The 20079-nt window shown below is 33.9% G+C and overlaps 1 protein-coding gene across 1 annotated transcript in view; it reads right to left on the reverse strand.

Annotated features, from left to right (window-relative positions):
• Window positions 1-3700: 3700 nt before the first annotated feature.
• Window positions 3701-20079, reverse strand: part of LOC126967665 (CCAAT/enhancer-binding protein) — a 33794-nt gene continuing 17415 nt past the window's right edge. The window contains exon 2 of the mRNA XM_050812249.1: window positions 3701-3895. The gene's annotated coding sequence lies outside the window, so the exon portion shown is untranslated. The remainder of the gene's footprint in view (window positions 3896-20079) is intronic.

A 20079-nucleotide genomic window follows, 5' to 3' on the forward strand; every position in this document is an offset into this window, starting at 1 on the left:
CTAATAATAAACGAAGAAACCAAAAAAAAAATAACGACTGTCGCAAACGTCAGAAAATTTTAAGAAACAACTTAACTCTATTACTTTTGTGTAACAGTGATACGCGCGCATCTTAACATGTCTTAAAATTTTCTTATAATTTTTTCATAACGCACCTAAAGAAGTATAACTATAAAAAAAATTACTAATAGGAACTCTCACAAGCTTTAATGAAATAAAACCATTTAATTACATTAAATAAATTTATTATATATTTAATTGCACCTCATTTAAACAATAACACAATCATTTCAACAGTTTATTGTCCGACACTATCAAGGCCACTTTCATAAAAAGGACTCCGAAACGAAAATATACAAGAACAAGGGAGTATATAAAAACGAAAGTCTTTGGCTCTGAAATCGTAAGGAAAAATTTCAACCATAGCACCATTTTGATATAAGATAGAAAACATTTCGACAAAATATAACAATAACGGGATCATCCTAAATTTGTTGCGTCTTATGATTTGATCAAAAGAATAATAACTATGCAATTTAATAATTAAAAACTAAAGTAATTATTATCAAACTGCGTTATAAGTAAAATATAAATTTGGGTCAACAAAAATAGTATTGAAGATATTATACAATCTGTAAATCATGCCAACGACTTCGTAGTCGCTAGCAAGTAGAGAAAAAATAAATTAAATCTGAATTTACGCTTTAGATCAAAAACTTTTAAATGAAAACTCAGTTTATTATTCCTTTCTGGCAAAAATTCGTTAATACAATAAATACTTTTCCATCGCACATTGTCAAGACGATAACAAGTGTATTTTATGCAGGTATATCGTCTACAAGTGTAGTACGAGCCACGCAAATATTAAACTACCTTCAAACGTATAGTAAATATTGAAACTATTTTTAGATTATGCCATGCTTAAGATTAATTTATTTTAGTATTTATGTTTTTGTTAAATATGTAGGCATCGTTGGAAAGAGCGGTTTTCCTAACAAAGTTTCTGCGAACTTAAAAGGGAAGTCTATTTCTATTTAATAAAATGCTAAATAAATAAATTTTTGACTTGCTTTTTTTACTTTAAGATCAATGTAAAAAAACGTAACAAACAGTGTGATCCGCGTTCAGAAAAAACTCAAAAAAAAGGAGAAACTTCGTTTCATAATGACCTCACATACAAGCACATTGCCACAATACACCTATATAGCAAATATACATTTAAAATAAAAACACGATCGTTAATAACATGTATGTATACAATTAAGTAGTGAAAATATAAAAAATATCTTAAATAATATATTGTTACAAACTTGACATTTATAAGAATATACATAAAAACGGGACGGAGATATTATTATTATAACTAGTTGATTGACATCCGTACACTAATCTATAAATACTTGTGTAAATATTAAATTTCGTAAGTAAACTATTATATAAAAAATGACATAAAAGCTTTTATATAAATTATTAAGCATGTATTAATGAACGGATGTCTATCTATGTGATTGTATACGGTTATAGAATCATTGTGGTAACTATTCGTTTCAAGACCCGTTTAATTTGATCACTGATTTTCAATAACCCGTTACCAAGAGAATCAGTGATCATACATTAATTATCATTATAAAGGATAAAGTTCTATTTTAGCAGCCTTTGACCCGTGAAATTGTACTTACAGGCAATGCCAAGACCGTGTTTTTATTGTCTAACTTAACTAACATCAATGAAGATAAAATTTAAAGGTACTCTTTAGGAATAAACATTTACGCATTCAACAAAAAATATCATAATATCCCAATGCTTACACTAAACTTAAATGAATATTTACATAATTATTTAAGTGCGATAACAAACACGAGAAAATGTCAATAAATTTGATCCTTAATATATCTGTATAAGTAAAATATTAAAGATTGCTCTGTCAGTCGTTTGAGGACATTTTCAAGTTTAGTTTTTACGAAAAGCGAAAGTTAAAATGTAAACTTCGCAAGAACGCAGGAACACAATCTGTATGGAACACCCTTAACATTCTTGAAACATTTTATAATTTGAACTGCTTACAGTCTACGACAGTAGGTAAATTAATAAATCAACGAAAACTTAAACATTTCAATTTATATACAACCAATTTACAGAATAATTATTTAACAATAATATAACCTAATTTCACATTCAGTGCATTGGAAATAAGAGCTATTTTTCAATGTAAAATGACTCTAGCGAATTCTAAAGCCTGATAATTAAATGAAATGAGAATAAAAATAAATAAATTTCGAGACTTTCATGGCAGTGATCATCGGTTTTCTTCAATAGACTTACATTATACTAGCGTATATACAAACAAAGCATGCAAGAGAAAAGATCATCGCTAATAGAGACAGCAAGATAAAAAACCAATTTTAATTGGCAAGTCGTACAAAATCAGCCACGTTAGGCATCAGCTTCTGTATATTTTGAATATTAAACCAGTAGCTAACGCGCAAACCAAAATTGGTTACGGTGCATCGGGCTGTCGCGTCGTCTATACGCTAGTAGTTATATGCTAAGTCTCAATGGTTTTTTTTATAATATTAATGCGAGTAAAAAAGATTAATTTAACACAAACTGACATTTATTTTATACAATACAAAAAAAATCCTTTCTTGTCATTTTCTAGCTTAAATCCTCAAATCATTTATACGTCTAGATAGACTATGACATCTGTGAAAACGTCGAAAAAGATTGAGTCTAGAGTTAACCTCTATTTGGAGCAATGTAATGCAACATTAACACAAAGTGTCATACAAATCGTGTAAGACATAGCTTGCCACGCACACTAAACTAATATTCCTGGCCTGTTTTTATCGGTTTTCTAACAGCAAGAGACTCTATCTAGACGTTTGAATGATCTGAGCTTAAATCAAAATTAAATTGAGCCCATTCCCAAATAAAAATGATATTAGAATAAAGATTTTTTAGGCAGTTGCTTGGGAACAATGTGTACTTCGTTTGTCAACTCCCATTATTTCAATTTACTATTTTTTATTGGGAATGGGGAATCTAAAGCTTGTAGCCTCTTTTTTAGCTTTAAAAAAAATAAAACATGTACATGCGGTTGGTTCCGTTTGAGATCACATTCCTAACCAGCCGCTGCCTAACACGAAGATACTTCTTACTTTAAGGGTATTTATTAAATTGGTTTAGGGCGTTACTACTACAAAAAAAAATTTGAAGAAAGACGAAAAAAAATAAAGTTTGCTGAAGGTAGAAGAAAACTACGTAAGACAAAAACTTATAAATTATCTAATAAAAAAAAACATTTAGCCAAAAGTATACATAGAAAACAAGAAAAAAAGTACTAGGAGAACAGACTTAAATAGCAGATTTCATTATGTTTGTTACTGATTAAGTTGTAAGAAGAATAATTAATATACGTTGAATTGAAAGTACAAATAGACATAGAAAACAAGAAAAAAAGTACTAGGAGAACAGACTTAAATAGCAGATTTCATTATGTTTGTTATTGATCAGGTTTGTAAGAGGAATACGTTGGGTTGAAAGTACAAATAGACATAGAAAACAAGAAAAAAGTACTAGGAGAACAGAGTTATATAGCAGATTTCATTATGTTTGTTACTGATCAGGTTGTTTGTTGTAAAGGAATACGTTGGTTGGGTTGAAAGTACAAATAGACATAGAAAACAAGAAAAAAGTACTAGGAGAACAGAGTTATATAGCAGATTTCATTATATTTGTTACTTGATCAGGTTGTTGGGTTGAAAGTGAAAAGAAGTATCTTCGTAAAAAAATAAAGTTAAAATCACAAAAAATTCGCTAACTAGTTAAACTAATTACAGGTTTTTATTTAGTCTATTTAATGCACGATACCACTCGCCGTTCGATTGTGAACCATCTGAAACAAAATAAATAACAATTATTGCAATTATATTATTACAGTATTAAATTAAACAGTACCTTTGAAAGGGACATGAAAAGAAGTCTCGTGGACAATCTATTTTACTTTTTTTGAATTCTTTGTATGTCCGAAAGGGGTACCGATCTTTATACAGTAGCGGATTTGGTAAGGATTGATCTAACGTGAGCTAGTATTTAGGTATTTCCTTCATATTATACGTATTTCTTATAGATTTGAAATAAGTAAAGCTACAAGCAAACGTACAAAGGGTTGGTAAATTAAACGCACACAATATAATTGAAATTTTACTGTTTCCACTAATAATCACAATTTGGGCAGCGTTACCCCTTAGAATTCACAATAAGTAATACCCACTCGAACTTAGCGCTCTGCACGAGGCACGACCGTCTACCGTGATGATGCTACCAACTGTCAGTTGGCACTGCTGTAGTGCCAACAAAACTTAGACGAATGAAGTTAAATAAAAATCTTAATATTAAATGCTATTATAGTTATTTCTAATCATAGTGATAATTAATGGGTAGTGCTTGTTAAAACATCAAGCTGACACAAATAAGTTCTATCCAAGAAGGGTTTGTAGATGTGAAGTCGGCATCACTACGTACGCATTTGAATCAAATCTAGTAGAGGAGACATTCTACTTACTCTGCGCCGCGTACTCCAAGTGATTTGCAGACGAAACGACTAAGTTTTAATAATGTGGTCCCAGTTGGTTACCTTTCGGAAACAGGACCCTAAAACTATTGAATCGCAATTTAAATGCCTTTTGCTATAATAATTAAAACCAAACCCATGATATAGGGAAACGAATGTAAAACTTAAGTCACATTACATAATTGCAATGTTATGTCTGCTAACTTATGTTTAAGCAAAAAAATCTGAAGTTTTGTAAAGGGAATTTTTTTCGGAATGCCGACTTAATATAACATCGAACTTTTCAAAGGCTTATTTATGTGTAGGGTTTTTGTTCCCTTAAATTCTTTACAATAACTTTGTATCCTGCCATATTCTTTTCTCTTTCTTCGTAAGCTTTCGGTTGAGAAATATCGAAGGTCATAATATAAGGTCAAAGGAAAATATATAAACAAACAGATTTTTTTTTATTTAGAACAACAACCATATTTGTGTAAACTAGTATAGGTATAAAATACCGTACTTAGATATGTGTTGAACAATAAATGAAAAAAAAAAACATGTGTTCAAACACCTTAAAAAGTTTGGCTTCAAAATAATGAGATGAATGTAAAATTTCCGGATGAGGATAATTGTAAGTCGTAGTAATGATCATAGTGATACAAAGTTCGATAATTATTTTAAATTTTATTTGTATATATCGTGTATACTCGACGTTGAAATCCGAAAAATAAGTAGCCATAAACTATCTAGGATACATTTCGAATCGAATGGTCGTAGTTTATTGGCGATACGATCAGTGGTTTAGGCGTGATTGAGCCTCAAACAAAGACCATTTTCAATATATTTATATATAATTTACAATTACATATATTTATTCAGACTCAGAGCTTACATTTACGAATGATACAAGAGGCTTATGATAACTAAAGTATGAAAAAATGCAAACATAAAGGTAAAAATTACTTTGGTCTTAATATAATGGTCAATATATCTTTGGAATACTGCGTCAATTACTGTTTTTGATGTTGTTGTTGATAAAGTGCGACTGCTGAACATTTTATCATTAAAATGGCCGTCCAAAAACTCAATCAACGGAATTGCTGTATCCGATGCAGCATTTACATTAAACCTCTAAACTGCATATGAAGTCCTGGTACATCTTGCTAGTATGACAGATGATTTCAACCGCTATGAAAGACATTACTATTACCACTACCATATTTATGTTCTCCTGGTGTCTAAGTAGTAATGCGTCGTGCGCATGATTTCAGAATATATTACGGCATACTCGCGTCATTCACAAGACAATCTCTTCTTCAACTATGATCGCCTGGTACCAAAACACTATTTACTATTTTAATTTTAAATTAACGTGTTATATCTATCTCATTCTCTCGTCGGCTTCCTTTACCATTTTGTCTCTATCGTCTCGCATCGTTCTTCGTTTCATCGAGTTTCAAATCACAACCACTCTAAAGAAGTTTCACTTCAACAAATACTTCGACAACTTCTATCTGAAGACAATATCTTGAGCACTATGTAAGTGTGTCAGTAAGCCGCGAGAAGCATTACATAAACCACGGAAGCTTGCCCGACCGACTTTCACATTATACGCAACAGCTTACGTAACAGTTCCACAGACCCAATGTTCCAGTGACGATATTATGCAATTATATTTCGGCAGCAAAGTTTAATGCTAATAGAAAGTGGGACGTGTGAAATGTCGAATCGCTATCGGTATTGGTTCAAGTTGATTAGATGAAGTGGGTATGTGGGTAATTTGTACGATAGCGGAGATGTGAAAACCAAATCTAACGCCAAATTACAAGGACGAAGTGAAAATTCTTTATGGCATGGCAGACGCGATCATAACAGAATTGCCTGAAAAAACATTCAAGACATATATAAAAATATAAAAACTGTTTTAATGTGAAAAGATTACTATAATATTAAGGAATATATTGAAGATAAAGATGTTTGGAGTACAGTACCGTGCATATCGCGAGTCTCTGCGACCCTGTAGCATCCACTGACGTATTTTTATTTACTTACGTAATTTACTTATAGACGCTTTTGCGCACTCGTGACCATTTTATTACTATTTACAGATGCTTTTTGTAAGTTAACGTAAATTTTTTTTTTTCATTTTTGTTTAGTTTTGGGCATGTTTACACTTTTATAATAAAGCCCAGTCGCTGTTCAGGCATTATCGATAAATAAATTTGAATTTTTATTAAAAAATGTCTCTGTCGTAAATCCTACTACTCCACAGCTGAATATCTAAGCGATCAGACAGCCTGGGACTAGATTATGATTATTTTATAGCAATAACTTTTGTAATCATTGCATATTTTATTAATAAGAGCGAGTTTAAAATGACCTCAAAAAGAATTCTAAAGAAATTAATTTTGAGAAAATAAATGCCTTTAAATGCTTTTTTTTATTGAAATAGACCGACAAGTTTACAATCGTTCGGGTCAATGGTGACCGTAGACTTACAGTATACTAGCGTATACTACCTGACAAGCTTATAATTGGTGACTAATTTTGAGTCACCAATGTGTGCGTCAGCTAGTGGTATTCAAAATTCTAAGAAGCCATTTTTGACATTAGCTTCTCTCGTTGCTGAAATCTCGAGTACGACTTAAGTTTTTACCAGTGGGAGGCTCCTTTGCACGGGAAGCTGGTTAGGTTATGCGTACTACAACGGCACCTATTTCCGCCGTGAAGCAGTAATGTGTAAACATTACTGTGTTTCGGTCTGAAGGGCGCCTGAAGGTGACGAGCGCAATTGTAGTGCCGCTAAAATTTTTTGGGCTTTTAAGAATCCTGAGCCGCACTGCATTGGACAGGACGTATCAATTACCATCAGCTGAACGTCCTGCTCGTCTACTCCTTTAATTTAATAAAAAAAGTGATAACTTCATCAATGCGATGTTAATACGTGAAATAATAATATAATATGATAGGTATTTAAAAAAATTACAAAATTATGATCTTAAGTTACTAGTTACTGCCACTGGACACTACTAGCAGCAAAAATACTGTCAGCATATCCTAGCATGATAGTATATAGCCTATATGTTGCCCCCCCCCCCCCCCTCTTGTGCAATACATGCAAAATTTCAATTAAGGCGTGACCTTGACTTAGTGACCTTGCTCATACAAAGAGGGCGGGTGACCAAGGCGTATGAGTCGTATTTAAAGTTTAAAATAATTATTAATTAATAATAATTGATGACTTAAAAGTCAACACCCGATATAATTTTCTTTTATGCATATTTGGAAACAAAAATTATGTTATTTGGAGTATTATTTAATCGAACGTTTAGGTTGAAACTGAAAATTCCTAAGTCAATGTAAGATTTTTTTGTTACAACTTATAATTTGAAAAACAAAAAGTACAACCGATGTTTTTATTATTTTTTAGAAATTCTAGTTATACTAATTTAGAGAAAAACGATTTTAAATTGAGTGAATTTTCGGTATTCAATGTTAATTCAGGCCTTTAATCTTTGTTTTACTCGGACATACATACAGATGAATGATGTTATCATGGAGTCCTGTTCTACCCAGTAAAACAGTTTCACTATGAAGTGATCTGTTGTAGCACCAATGGAATGGAGGTGGTTAATATATTCATACCTTAAAACTGTACCTCAGAAAGCATGCAATTTCAACCTACACGAAAGAGTAAGTCAATGTAAATAAACATTTCAACGAATGATGTTATGATTTTATGCTACTATAAAGTAGGTAAAGGACTTAGGAAAGTTAACTTCAACGTGTGTTTTAACTATGCATTTCGCATTCTACTCCAGCTTCAGGAGCTGTTGACTCGCCAAAGTCTGCGATGTAAAAGAGGATATAAATACTGTGTAATAAGGGCGGGACTGCCTAAGTTAAAATTGAAATTTAGTTTAGTATGAATCGTGCAGTAATCTATATATCTCTATATATAAAAAAGAATTGCTTTTCGTTAGTCTCGCTAAAACTCGACAACGGCTGGACCGATTTGGCAAATTTAGGTCTTGAATTATTTGTGGAAGTCCCGAGAAGGTTTAAAAGGTGAATAAATAGGAAAATGCTGCTAAATTAAATAAAAACAACAAATTTGTTTTTCCTTTGATGTGTCCATACATAATTTCTATGAGAATTTATTGACGCACGGTTTGACAGTTCTGCTGTGAAACAATTTCATTACGACAGCAGGGTGCATATTTTACGAAGTAATTTTTGATGTTATGATATATTATTGACAAAATCATATAAAAACATTATTTTATTTATTATATACAGAACAACGTCTGTTGGGTCAGCTAGTTTGACATAAGTTAGAAATAGTATTAATTACAGTACGCCGCGGCGATTGGCGACGAAGTATAATCCGGCTAAGTTTGAAAGTGACTAGTTGCTCAAAATATAGTGGAGTTCGACTATCTCCATTTTTTACAAGATTATAGCCGTCATCTGTCAATCTATCAATGACGGCACGTTGAATACAATCGAGTGAATCGCTTTTTCCTTAGAGAGTTTCGCTAGATTGAAAATCTGGAACTAGAGTAAAGGTGGCTGAGGGATATTGTTGTGTACTGCCCGAGCAATTACGATATGTAATAATTATGTTGTGACCAACGAACAATCAGTCCCCTGCGTCCGCTCACGTTAGCAAAGAATATGTAATAGTACGGTGAAAACAAGCATCACTAGAATATTATTATTAATAAATAAACTGGGATTTATTTAAAAAAAAGTATTTTAACTTAAAATATTTCTGAGAACGGCTGGATCACTTGGCGTTGCGTAGAGACGTCACTTCATTGTGTTTCTTCTACCGCATTTATCACGGGGAGTGTTCCGAAGAACTGTTTCACCTGATTCCTACCGCCGAATCCCAACTTCTCACGACTCGCCCCAAATTAGTGTGGCGATCCTCCACAATGCGGTTTTCAAGGAACTATCATCCACGCACTACAAAGCTGTGGAATGAGCTTCCTTGTGCGGAGTTTCCTGGACAATACGACATGGGTACCTTCAAAAAAAAAGCGCGTACATCTTCCTTAAAAGCCGGCAATGATTCATCTGGTGTTGCAAGATATTGTGGGCGGCGGTGATCACTTAACACCATGTGAGCCCTACGCTCGTTTGCCCTTCTTTTCCATAAAAAACAAATATTTGGAACTAATTTCGTGTCGAATAAAAATTGAAACAATTTGAATGATAACTATTAGATAAAACATCTATGCTATGGAACACCATAAACAAGCGATGCGGGTTCAACGACCTCCCAACCCATGCCGTTGCACTCGGGGCATATTGCATAGAAATTGTGATAAGCACACTTCCGTACCTATATTTTTACAGATAATTATTAATTTTGGACTTATCACTTTTGATGTTGGAGTGATTGACGTGATGCTTTTTTATGACAATAAGGGACGAAACAAGCAGGATAATTGATACGCACGTGTAAGTAGTGTAAGTGGCAGAGTAAGTAGTGTAGTGTGTGTAAAAACCCAAAAATTCTGAGCGGCACTACTATAATTGTTAAGTCTCATTTGCCCAGTAATTTCACTAGCTACGTCGCGTCGCCCTTCAGACCGAAACACAGTAATGCTTACACGTTACTGCTTCACGGCAGAAATAGGCGCCGTTGTGGTACCGATAATCTAGCCGGCATCCTGTGCAAAGGTGCCTCCCACTGTTGAATGATAGCATCATATTATTATATGTCCTTATATGACTATCGGGATATACATTTATCGAGGACCGATGGCAATACATTAATTTGATAAACTTATTCCAATTTTTCAATTTGTAAAATAAGATTTCTGTTAATTTCTATAATCTTCATTTATTGTCTATAAGGCAGGAGTTAATTTCCGCCGTTTCTTCTCTCTCAGAGCACCATTTGTTTCCGAAGCGGTAGTGGTATCTAATTTATTTGAAATGACATCGAAAAGAATTCTAAAGGAATCAATTTTGAGAAAATAAATGCTTTTTATGCCTTTTATTTTAATTTTCAACATTATCTTATCAACCAAAGCATGTATTTTAGTTTTTTTTAAACTACATTTATTTATTTCGTATAGAGTTTGAAGCAGAAATATCATTATTAGACGGTTTCGTGTCCAGTCATTAATTCATCCAAAGTTTTGCTAATCTCATGCCAAAATCGCACTTTTCTCCCAGTTTCAAGAAATCTGATAGTTTTGGCACAAAAAGAAAAAAGAAAAGGCATTTATTTTCTCAAAATTGACTTCTTTATGGCCGTTCCCAATATATATGATAGTGATAAATTACTACCTTCTACTGTCAGTAATTAGCTGTCAATAATCTGAGGCTGTCCCAATATACCCGATAAGAAGTTCTTATCGCCTTATATTGGGACGCGTGAATTGCAATTTCCATACAAACTTCTATCACTGGTAAGCTATACGTCATCCCATTGACAGACAGAGTGTACGGATAAGGTGAGTTACCGTCGATAAGTTCATTGGGACAGAAAAGTCAACGATAGTTACGATTGTTTATCTCAGGTAGGCCACAACATGAGATAGACTGAATATTGGTTACGGCCGTTAGAATTCTTTTTGATGTCATTTCAAACACACACCATCGTTTCGGAAACAAATGGCGATCTAAGAGAAAAGAAACTTTGAAAGAAACTCTCTTAGCAGAAAGAAGCTCGACTGCTCTTTATGGAGTAAATATGAATGAAAATGTAAGGAAACATCGACCCTGCGACCTTTTGTTCTTTCAGGTTTATAAATATGCTTTTGTATTTTCTCATTCGCAAACTGTTTTCTTGGGATCGGCAATAAACTTGACAATAACATTACAAACTTTGGTATTTTTCTTTTTTTTCTTTATGGAATAGGAGGACAAACGAGCGCACGGGTCACTTGTTATTAAGCGATCACCGCCGCCCACAATCTCTTGCAACACCAGAAGAATCACAGGAGCGTTGCTGGACTTTAATTTTTCATTCGGCAATTAATTCAACGTTTCATTGCCTTTGCAGGCCGCCGTTTCAATTACATTGCTCTTTATATTTTTTTGCATCAAAATATTCATATCTACATGACCAAGCCACCTCCTCTTTTTTCTAATATCTCTTACTACATACTAAAGTCTACCATGTTTTTCATTATCTGCTAAAGTGACACCATTTATCGAACGGTGCTAGCTTAAAAGAAATTTTTGGGGTTTTTCAAGAATCCTGAGCCTCATTACCATCAGCTGAACGTCCTGCTCGTCTCGACCCTTATTTTCATTAAAAAACAGAATAGCGGAACGGCTAAAGCACAGTAGAAATATGTCTACTGTGGCTAAAGTGTGCGTAAATACAACGTGAGCATACTTTTCTCATTAGTCGTGTGTCAATCTGACTGAATCAAACTTTTCGAATTGGGTCCTCAATTCAACATACGTAACCTGAACTGAATAAATGTCTTACATTGCTACTTATTGACCAAGAATATTTTAAACAACTGGAGTAAAAGCGGCAATGTATTGTATATCTATTCGATATAATAGTCGAAGCTTATTACGGTGTATTTTGTGGCGTTATTGATTAAATACTAGAAAAAGTGTCACTACTAAGTTGATGTAACAGCAATAACATAAATGCTTCGTCAGCCAAGACGCGTACGCACGAATGTGGGACAATTTTAAAAACCAGCCACGCCCCCGATCACGCACACAAGTATGCAGTGAAAGTGTGTTTTAAGATACAAACTTCAAACTTCGAAGGAGTTCAGACATCAGTGTTATAAACTTTTTGGTCAACTGGTGTTTGTCTATGATCTGATAGTGAAATAATAATGCGTAATAATTCATCTTTCATTCTTCAGAATCATATTAAAGTTTAAATATTTGTAATGTTGTGTAAGTAGCAAGTATATATGTATATTTATGAAATTTTTATTATCCGTTTCAATCCTCTTTCTACTTATCTGATCCTTTCCCGTGTTCCGTATCCTTTTTTAACTTAGTTTCCCAATCTTTTTACGTTATTGGCAAAAAGTAAACGCTATTGCCAAAAGAAGAAAAAAATGCGTAATAATGTAGGTGTTTTATCTGATGTAATATTTTTCTAATACACATAGTTTGGATGCTAAAATTGTATGATTGATTGTATGAAAAATGAATGATATCGTGCAGAAATTAAAATTCAAATATTTCCCCTTTTTTTATGAAAATAAGGGTCGAGACGAGCACGATATTCAGCTGATGGTAATTGATACGAACTGTACATTTCAATGCAGTGCCTATCAGGATTCTTGAACAATTCTGAGCGGCACTACAACAGCCTCGTCACCTTGACACATAAGATGTCAAGTTTCATTTACCCTGTATATTCACTAGCTACGGCGCCCTTCGGAATGAAACACAGGTCAGTCTACCTGGCATCCTGTGCAAAGCAGCCTCCCACTGGCAATTTGCCAACAACTTTCTTCATTCCCATTCTTATCAAATATTGCGACCTTATCAAAAATCTATTAACAATGCTCAGAACGCTAGCAAACTGGAATTATAATATAATCGCTTGCACGGCTAACGTCTACCCTACCTACTATCTGTCTGTATACCCGCTACTTACTCCAAAACCACGGATTTTAACCATTATATAATAAAGATTTTATAATTATTACAATAACTTTATATGGCATACGATAGTTAAATACCAGATTTCGGACAAATTTTTTTTTGAATTCCTTCCTTCATTGCAATGGATGACATATATACATTCGGCAAGAAGATGCAAGGAAGAGTTTCGAATATAGAATGTCTCCATACATTTGCAAAGGAATTGGCGCGAAAATGAGAAAGCCACAGAGAAAACAAAGAATATTAAAATATTATCACGACAGGTTCCAAAATGAAATATATTGTTTTATTTTTAATTAAAACCATATTTATGGCCAGAGGAATTATGTTATTTATATTATTTTACTTTATGTCTGTGATATAATATAATGTAAGGTTGTTATTTCAGAGGTATATGGGTCCGATACCCATATACATCTGAAAAAAAGGTTTGGTACAATCGATTTAATAATATAAACATCGTGAAGATATTTAGGACACACGATAAATAGTTATCAATAAGTAAATAAATAACTCTGTTGTTGATTATTGAGAGATCGTTGGTATTTTCTTATCTTGTACTGCTTTCATTGGGCTGAATGAAAACTGTATATTGGTTCACGACAGTATTCTGTATTGAGTACTGTGAGAATTTAACAAAAACATTCATGAGACTTTTACCTACACACTAAGCAATTCTGAGGTAAGAAAGAAAATCACCTTCTATCTTAAACAATTATCATACTCAAAAAAGGGAAGTCTGCTGTAACCTACTACTGAGCTTCCTTGTGCGGTGCTACCGGGACGATACGACATGTGTACCTTCAAAAAAGCGCGTACACTTTCCTTAAAGGCCGGCAACGCTCCTGTGATTCATCTGGTGTTGCAAGAGAATTTGGGCGGCGGTAATCACTTAACACCAGGTGACCCGTACGCTCGTTTGTCCTCCTTTTTCCATTAATAAAAAACCTACTCACTAAGAATTAAACACACGCACACATACACATAAAATTGTTATTTATTATTAATTTCGTTTGTAATTGCCATTTGTGGAAGAATCACTGACACCGAAGATACAGTTTTAACTACTTTAAGGATCAGAGGTCAAACCCTTTTAATATCACTGCAAAACCGTTTTTCAATGTTATTATTATTACAAATAACATAAACATAAGCTTCAAAGAATTATTCATCCTTGCAAATATTATCGCATAAGTGACTAAGTGTAAAAAGTTTTATTCATCATTAAATATTTTTAAAGGATACCAAAGCTTGGCGGCATTCCTTCCAACTGACAAGCAAGGATTTTATAAATAAGAAGAACGACAAAGTCACGAAAAAAATAACCGATATTTTCACTTCGATACTAACCAATAAATAATTAATGATTGCGAAACTGAAGTGGCAGCGGGCAGGGCACATAGTTCGACGGACAGATGGCCATTGGGGCAGTAGAGTCCTCGAATGGCGACCTCGTACCGGAAGACGCAGTGTTGGTAGGCCCCCTAAAAGATGGACTGACGATCTTGTCAAGATCGTCGGAATACGTTGGATGAGGGCAGCGCAGGGCCGATCGTCGAGGAAATCTTTGGGAAAGGCCTTTGCCCAGCAGTGGACTTCTTCCGGCTGATGATAATGACTAACCAGTAATTTAAACAATATTTAAATAGTCTATAAATAGACCTAGAATATATTTAAATTAATCTTTTCACTTGGCTTACGCAGTTCTAGATCATTATAACTCATTTCATAAAACGCGAGATTATAAAAATATCACATCAATGGCCAGAGTGAAACCCAATAAATGGCGAGCACGTTTTTTCCGTCAAGCTAAAACACGCGGCTGAAAGCTTAGACCTGCGCAATCGCTCTTTGCACTCGGTTGGTAAATTTTGTAGCCCTTTTTAGCAACACGTGAGTTTTTAAAAATATATCCAATGCTAGGGTGAAATCTTAGAAACTGCTGCCGAGATTTTTTATCACATTTAAACACGGGGCCTTATGCGTGCTTTGAATTCGCAATCTTTGTGACAAAATCATCAAGTTTTATTTTCGCAACCTCATAGCTTCAGTACGGATTATGTAATAAATCTGAATTTTTTAAGTCAACTACATACTACTAGTCTACGACAAATCTTATCATAGTATCCATTGTCTTGTTTGTTGGACCCACATGAATTTATAGCTAATATTAATTTCGTGAACTACTTTTTTTTATGAAAATAAGGGATGAGTCGAGCAGGACATTCAGCTGATAGTAATTGTTACGCCCTGCCCCATTACAATGCAGTGCCGCTCAGGATTCTTGAAGAACCTCAAAAATTCCAAGCGGTACTATAATTGCGCTCGTCATCTTGAGCAATAAGATGTTAAGTCTCATTTTCCCAGTAATTTCACTAGCTACGGCGCCCTTCAGACCGAAATAGCAGAAATAGGTGCCGTCGTGGTACCTATAATCTATCCGGCATCTTGTGCAAAGGAGCCTTCCACTGGTAAACTTACTCACTGATGATCATCAAAATCTTTTGGGTACTGCATCCCCGACAATTCGAACACCTCTGCGTTCAAATGGTTCGAGCTGAGGTGCGTCAGATCAGACATGACAGCAATAATCCATATGTAGTGGATCCTGCGCTTTGTTGAGTGCTTAAATGTGGGCTGGCTTGAAGTATTGCCCTGCTCTATTTATGATACCCAGCTTTTTCGAAGCGAATTTGGCTGTGCCTTCTAGATGATCTGGAAATTGGCAATCGCTCGAGATTTCGAGACCCAGTATTCCGATACTCGGCGAGGCATTTAAGGAAATGTTCATGAGGAGTAGTGATATTTTGATAATGAGGATTATAATAAGTTTACCAAAACGAAGAGAATGTGCATGAAAGGTTTAGTGTAAGTCGTTTGGTCGTGTACTTGAGTCAAGACTACTGCTAACCCCATTGGGACATGTTTGTGTCATCTAAGTAAGATTCTTCACATGTTGTTATGATAACATTACTTAAATTGAATGTGTAAGCAAAATTCATGATTAACGCTAAAATCGATCCCGCGACTTTTCACGTTCTGTACGAGCGCTCTTCCACTGAGCCAACCGTTCGAGTGACGTAACGTTAATAATAAAGAAGCCACAACCTGAGAGTTGAACAAGACATATCAAGATGAAGGAGAAGAGAAGAGCACTCGCACGGAACGCGAGAGGTTTCGAGCTCGAGTCCCGCACCGTTCATAATATTTTTTTACAAATTGAATTTGTGTAATTAATCCCAGAAGGGAGGGTTATCACTTTAAAAAACTAACAAATTGTTATGATAACATGGTTATTTCAAAGTTATTGTAAAACTGATCATCAGATAAAATCTACTAGTCTCAAAAGACGATAGTGGGCGATAGATATTATAAGTAAAACACATGACATCTATAATAACATCCGGTCGTTATTTTGAAGAGAAAATTATTGCGCATACATTAACAAAATACTGAAACTGTCTAAAAGTTACTTAGCTTAGCTTAAAAAGAACTTTATAATGTGATTTCAATTTTGAATAATATTTATCATATTAACTTAAAGTCAACTAACATTTTTTCTTTCCAAATTTTAGTAAAATACAATGCAAGCCTACTAAATGTTATAATTTTTACTGCAAGTATTATCAACTTCTGTAGTCAAACAGTCGCTTTATTATTTAAAGCAAACATTATGTTTTATTCGTGTTCCACCGATTCATATATATTTTAAAATTAGATATGGAAAAATGACATGTTACTTAAAGAGCAGACTCGTCAGCAATTAACATAATGAGAAACAGAGAAAAAAGTAAACATTTTTAAGGCTTAAATATTATTTTCAATCGAATGCATAGTCAATAAGACTTTAAACTTAAGGGTCCTAAGATTGATCCCTGGCAAAAACTAAGCCATAAGGTTCGGGAAATAGGCTCTTTAGCTTCAATTACGATTTAAAGATGCAATAACTATTACATTATTAAACTGTTTAACACATCCACATGCATTCCACTGTCAACCCGCGTCCACAGCACATGTAACAATACTAAATATCGAAAGCTCATATATAATCATCATGTAAAAATGACGAAAAAAACAAGCAACTCAATTTTGAATTCGGATGCTGATATTCTGATATAATGAACTGGGATGATTTGCTATCGAGTTAGCCCAAGGCTCGTCCATTTATGACGGATATTAAACAAAACTCGTTAAACAACAAGCTGACTCAAAACAATAACTGTAACGTTTTGGTTCGTATTTTGTTCGTATTTGGCCTTTATCTTCACAGTTGCAAACATTTTCAACCCTATAAGCTCCACGTGACATTAACATTAACTTCAGAAGTGTAACTGAAGCAACATTTTCCACCTCTTTTCTGTAATGGTCGAACACGTGGCCGATGTTAATTCGAGTTATTGCTATTTTTGTACGAATTGTGATATATTACGCAATTTAAAGATTTGATTTTCCAAGAACGAGAACTTTGTTACTTTAAGCGCATTTTTTTTATTTTATTTTATTTGTTTTTGATTATACAATATCCATCAAAAAGTGAATAGGTCTCTGGTAAATTAATGCTTATTCTTTATGGGCTTATTTTTTTTATAATTTTATTTAGCTTTGTAATTTCACCTAAGTATTAGTTTAATGTAAATCATTTTTTTATTTATTTTTTTAGTATAAGAAGGGGCAAACGGGCAAGAGGCTCACGGGATAAGGAGAGGTGAGGCCGTCTTGGACATCCGCAACATCAGGTGTTAAGAGATGCGTTGCCGGCCTTTAAGGTGGGAGAATGCTCTTTTCTTATACAATTTTTACAACTTTTTGCTTCTTAATTACTTGAAAAATTAATTACATTCGTCTTTTTCTGTCACCTATAATTGTGATTCGGTTTGCAGAAGTAGTAAAGTTACTGAGACTCATCATTTCATTTTCTCTGCTCAGAATGCCATGCCATATATATATATCATAAACCTTGGTACATGAGTCTTTGGCTTGGTACATACCTGGGCTAAGCATACAGGGAATCAGCAAGAAGATGATATAGGGAATTCATATTACCATTGATTTGTTCTGTATTAATTTGGAATATTTAAAAAAAAAACTTGTCAAATCACTTGACTCTCAAGTGGGAGATATCGAGCACTAAATACTTAAGTTGTACATGTTGTGTGTTTTAATCTTTTTTATGTAACCTATGTTTTTTAAGCTGTTCATTTTTATATCCGTTAATTCTAAGTTCTATCGCATGACTTATCTGGCAAAATTTGCGCCTGTTAATGGAATTATATGCTTAGTACCTAACAACACTCAAATTATGTAAAAATTTTATGTATGTAATTCTGTAGGTGGTTCTAATAAAATAAATTAAAAAAAAAACCAACAGAATGTGACTCTGTAACAATCACGGGCTCGATTAAAATCTATCAAATGCTATTAAAAAAACCATTTTTGCCAAACGTATAATAATTTCCTTTTTATTTTCTTAGTACATGTCGTTCATTAAGTGCTTTTACCTTATTTATTACAGAAACACAAGATTTATTTGACCTGATTTCTGCCGCCGAATCCCAGTTTCGCGTATCTACGTCACAAACTTAATTAACATCCAGACATATGTGTCGCGCCTCCATAGTGCTCTTTTCAAGAAACTATGGAATTCATTTCCTTGAGCTTTATATGTATCTGAAAGACAACAACTTCTGTAATTTCTCTGGTGTCAAGATAGTATGTGCGGCGGTAATCACTTATGGTTTTGGTTGGTAAATCGCCTTTATCGTAGCTTTGTTTTACTTCGACCAATGTGATCTTTTGCGATACCCACTGTTAATTATAGCTCACTACTTAGATCGATCCATTTCATGAATCCTATAACACATCTTTTACAGTGATGTGATGTATCTCAAGTGGTTGAAGAATTTGTCTTCCCAAATAGATGTTAACGCATTAAAGAACTACATACGAAAGACATGTAGTATGTATAGAATCTACAATTTCTGTGATGCTGTGATCTCTTGCCGTTATATGATCTCCTATACCATAAAAAAGGTTTTTGTATCACTTGGGAGAAATTACAAATCCTACTCGGGTGTATTGACCCTCGATTTCACCTCGTCGTAACCTTCTCCCCCTGGTTACCAAATGAACTTGGTAAACAACTCTTATACAGAGGTAGGGACAGTTAAATATAGTGTATGCGGAACTATTCGAAGTAAGATTTTACTACAGCACTTTTTTTCGCTTCTAGCACAATTTCTTCTCTCAGAGCGCCATTTTTTTGACTTGGCGGAAGTAAATCTTAAAATAAAAATCCAAATTAATCAATTTTCCAAAAAAAAATATGCCTTTTATGACTTTTAGGATTGAAACATTACATTTACCTATAACAATATCGGTAAATAAATCGCATTCAACATAATATATATTATTTATGCGATACCAACGGAAAGTGAAAACCAAAACACTGGACACGTGACTTCTTCTAGCTGGTTCCTTCGATGTCGATCATTTGACACAGATAGCTGTTGCAAAACAGTTACCGCGGTCAGTTGCGCCATCAAGCGGAAAAAGCGCTGCAAATCTGTTTGTTTGAACCCAATTATTTTGTTTGTCCAATACGAGGCGATTTAATGATCATTTTTGGTAGGTAACATTTATTTTATGAAGAGGCGTAATAAAAACAAGCGGTTTTCAGTAACTTTATCTGCGTATATTTCGGTTTCGTGCAATCTCACTATTTATTAGGTTTTTATTCGCAATTCGTTTAAACGGTAATATGCGCGATAAAGCACTGTTGCAAATCTAAAGATTTCATAATATAACGTAAAAATAGGACATGACAAAATATGTTGAGATTGTTAAGTGATGTGAAGAGATTTAATGATTGAAAGTGAATTGACTGCTCACAATTATATTGTAAATGCGAAAGA

This window comes from Leptidea sinapis, chromosome 13 (assembly GCF_905404315.1).
Source record: "Leptidea sinapis chromosome 13, ilLepSina1.1, whole genome shotgun sequence".
Lineage (NCBI taxonomy): Eukaryota > Metazoa > Arthropoda > Insecta > Lepidoptera > Pieridae > Leptidea > Leptidea sinapis.